Source organism: Notamacropus eugenii, chromosome 3 (assembly GCF_028372415.1).
Source record: "Notamacropus eugenii isolate mMacEug1 chromosome 3, mMacEug1.pri_v2, whole genome shotgun sequence".
NCBI lineage: Eukaryota > Metazoa > Chordata > Mammalia > Diprotodontia > Macropodidae > Notamacropus > Notamacropus eugenii.
In genome coordinates this window covers 174,664,220-174,668,680 of record NC_092874.1, presented here as the reverse complement: position 1 = coordinate 174,668,680, position 4,461 = coordinate 174,664,220, and positions in this window count along the sequence as shown.

Genomic DNA, 4,461 nt, shown 5'->3' with positions numbered 1-4,461 from the left:
AGATCAGAAATTCATTTGCGTAAGATGTCAAAGAATTAACTTGATGGATTTCTTTTCATGTAATGGATAATTTGACTAAATTTATTGAAGCTACATAAAACACCAACTGGTTAAATTGTCTTTATTGAGCATTCCCTATGTGCCCAGTGTGATGCCAGGTGTTGTAGGGCTCACAAGAGAAGTATAAAATGTAATCTATGTCTTGAAGGAGCATATATCTAGCTGAGGGCAAAACCTAATACATACGAAATAATTAGAGAACAATTAAGCACTGAGCAGTGAAGAATGACGATAAGTGCAAAACAATCTGGTAGAAAAGACCCTTGGCATACATCAGGTATACATTCCCTAGGTCACAATGAATATGTCATCCACATGTTGACTGGATTTACAGACTAGGTTCAGTTTGGGAGAAAGCAATAATATCATTATATACTACAGTTTGTGTCCCCATCCGTGGTTCCCTTGGGAATATCTGACTTTATATTATTTCAACTTCAAATAGAAGTACTTTCAGTAACTTTGCTAGCACCAGGCTTGCAAGGCATAAAACATGTATAGTGAATTTATTAAACAAAACAAAGAATACAGAAAAGATTTGTACCCAAGCATATAAGGAGTTAAGAGAACTTTCCTTTTTGTTGAGTCTCACCTAACTTGGGGGCACCTACATAGTCACTCCAAACTTACAATATTACCCTAGAATTGAGGCCCAACCCCTAAGCAGGAAAATAGTGGGGCTGCTAGAGAGTCCAATTAACTCTCCCCTCTGATAGATGCCACCTTTTACAATGAATCATTGCACCAGTAAAGGACTTGGCCCTGTGCCAGGTTTGCTCTGGCAGGTCATGGCTCTTTGCCTTCATTTTCTTTGGCTCCACCTTATGTAGGTCCTTGGCAAGGTCCAGGAACTCCTTCACCTCACTTTTTTTGAGCCTTAGAAGTTCTGCTAATGTTCTCCATCATCAGAGTTGTCAGCTTCTTGCTACCATTGCTGCCTTGGAGAAGGATCACCTGTCTTTTAGAATAGGCTCACCCAAAGTCAACATGCCAGGGTCCAGTTCACACATTTCTATCTCTGTTGTTATCTAGCCTTGCATCTTTGGCTTCTGGTGCACAACATGAAAGATCAAGAAATGATTCAAACCTCTTTTTCCATGACAGCTTCCCAGCCCTTAATTCTAGCTGAATTTAGGCAATTGAATTCCATTCACTGATTCCTTGCTTGAAAGTTCAAACAATGTACCACTTTTCTTCCTTCATCCTCTTTGCTAATCAACACCTATGCTTGAGGTGGTTTTTTGTTTGTTTGTTTTTCCTTTCAGGGTGGGAATAAACATTTATGTCTTTGTGGATGTGTTTTTCAAAATCTCAGTTCTTTTTTTCTATCCCTCTTAATATCAATCCAAATGAATTCCCTTGAAGCTTAGATAAGACTCAGAAAATTACTAGACAGTGACTAGAACAGGTGGCAAGGCTGATGCTGGCAGCTGAAGTTGTCTTAGTGAAGGCAACCCAATTGATGATTTGGAAAACCCAATGATGAAACTCCCTGTACCAGTGCAGTTTAGCACCTGCTTTACAACTTCCCCTTTAAGAGAGTTGCTTGGGTATACTGAGAGGTTCGGTGACTGAGGATCCTAGATTAATAGCTAGATGACACCTTATAGAGTTTAAATTCTTCTTATAAAGATGAGGAAACTGAAGTGTAGGGAAGATAAGTGATTTGTCCATGATTAGACAGCCAATATGAATGTGTCAGATCCAAGGCTAGAACCCAGCCCCTCTTGACTCCAAGGCTGGTTTCCTATCCATTGCACTGCACAGACTCTGTTGAGAAGTCTCTGTTAAATATAGAAAATTCTTCAAATACCAGATTGTATTCAGTTCAATCCAATAGTTTTAAAATCTTTGGTATATGCATAAAGACACAAAGGTAAAGTACCATAGCCTTCAGAGATGGCCAGTGTAACTAACAGCGAAACTTTGGGGCTCACACCTATGGCCCCTTAATGTCATTGGAGTGGAAAGCAAGAGTTGAGTGAAGTGGCCACATGTTGACACGAACTAGAGGGCTGCTTTCTAATAATTTTTTCTTTAATTTTAGTGACATCCTTAACTTTTATGTCAGCTTCATTTCTAGTTCTCCTGCTCCCTTATAGAGAGTGCTATGTGTTGTCACTGGAGGGAACTAAAGAAAAGAAAGAGAAAAAAAGCAACTTAGTAAACCAACACATTAACTAAATTCAATGATGCGGTACGGTGGAGAAGATAGTGGTTGAGGGAGGGGGGTCAGAGAAGTTCCATTCAAATCCTACCTCTGATATATACTACCTATACAATCCTGGGTGGGTCCATAGAACATCCATGGACCTCCATTTCCCTCTATGTAAAATGAAGGAGTTGGAATAGATGGTCTCTGATGTCCCTTCCAGGCCAAGATCAATGATCATTGCAACGAAGGGAAGAACATGTGTTTTCTTAGCCCTTTACCAGTGTTAAGCATCTTGGTCATTGTAAATTACAGATTTTTGCTTGTGTTTTGCTTTTGTTCCTGCTATTTACATTATTATGATCATTATGTATAGTTTTCCTGGTTCTTATACCATTTCCCATATGCCGATTTCTCTTGCATCTCAGAATCCTGGAAGCCTTTCTTTAAAACCTCTCCATTCCCCTCAATCTTCCTAGACTGGCCATTAGATCCTCCCTAGATTGCAATAGAGAGGAACAGATGAATTGTCTTCTCCAACCATGTGCCTTGCTGAATTAGTGGCTCTCACATGACAATCTTCCTACCACCATGACCACCAGCATGATGATTTCCTGCTCTGATCAGCTCAGTATCACATCAGCTGGTACTTTCCCTGTATGACTAGCAGATTTCCTACTCCCTGTGATTCAGAATTACCGTATGTTAGGGCAAAAAACAACCTCATTTCTCTGGCTATCTCTCTCCAGGTGGGTAATCAAGTCAGGCTAAGGCCTACTCTCTGACCTCAGAGGTCTCAAGCCAACCCCCTGCTCTGGTGGGTCCAGCGGTAGCCTCTCTCCCAGTTCGTTCTGCTTTCACTTAGAGAGGGAGAGAGCATAGTACTGGACAGCAAGGTTAACGGCTATTTTTTTTTTAATGCAGATTTCTGTCAGAATTCTTTATGTAAAGTCCAATTTGTGAATATAAGGAAAGCAGGAACTGTCTATATATTAAGGATTTAAAAATACCTTGATTCTCTTTCCATTGATATAGATCATGATATCTCTCTCTAACATAGTAAATAGGTCTTCTGGAGTTACTATGGTCAAACCATTCATAATTCTGTGGCCAACCTGGTGATAAGGCTCTCTAAATTTAGCTGGTAGTGCTTGACAGACCCTGGAATCATTTCTGATTTAGGAGAACCCACCAGAGTTAGTAATTTTAGAATAGTTTTGGATCTTCATGTCTATGTCAGCTAGGTTGCTCAGTGGATAGAGTGCCTGATCTGCTAAGAAGACTTATCTTACTTGAGTTCAAATCGAGCCTCAGACAATTACTAGATGTGCAATCCTGTGCAAGTCACTGAACCCTCAGTTCCTCATTTGTAAAATAAGCTGGAGCAGAAAATGACAAATCACTCTAATATCTTTGCAAAGAAAACCCCAAATCTGATCACAAAGAATCAGACGTGACTCAACAAAATATAACAACTGTGCTTAACAAGGCACTGAAGTAGGAATTTATGGAGACTTTTATGAATTAGAATATATTAATATTTGATAATTTCTAGATTATTATACAAGTATAAACACACATGATGATGCTTATGCCTGAATTAAAAATACATTTTGAAAAATTTATTACACATCTATTATGTACGAGGAAGACAAGCTAGGGTGGGGATGGAATGAATTGGTGGGGTTGGGATGCAAAAGTGAGAGAAAAAACCCAGCAACATCTTCATTATCTTTCTCATCAAAGAACTTATAGTCTATTGAACTTGATCAAAGGTCTTGGAACGTAATTTGTTGTTGAGTTGTTTCAAATGTTGTATGACCCTCTTTGGGGGTTTGCTTGGCAAAGATACTGGAATGTTTTGCTGTTTCTCACTCCAGCTCATTTTACTGATGGAGCACTGAGGCAAACATGGTTACATGACTTTCCTAGTTCACATAGCTATTAAATGTCTGAATTGGAACTCAGGTTCTCCTGACTGTAGGGCCAGCACTCTATCCACTGTACCACCTCCCCTCCCTGGGCATAGGTCATATTTTCACTTCTAACATCTTTAAAAACAGAGACCTCTTCCTTTATATAATCATTTATTATAATCATTGAAGTGTTTGAATTTCACAAGTACGTATGAAAGACAGATCAATGGAATAGAGTAAACATACAATTTACAGTAGTAAATAAATACAATAAACTTGTATTTGGCAAGCATAAAGACTGAGGATTTTGGGATAAAAATCATACCTTTTTCG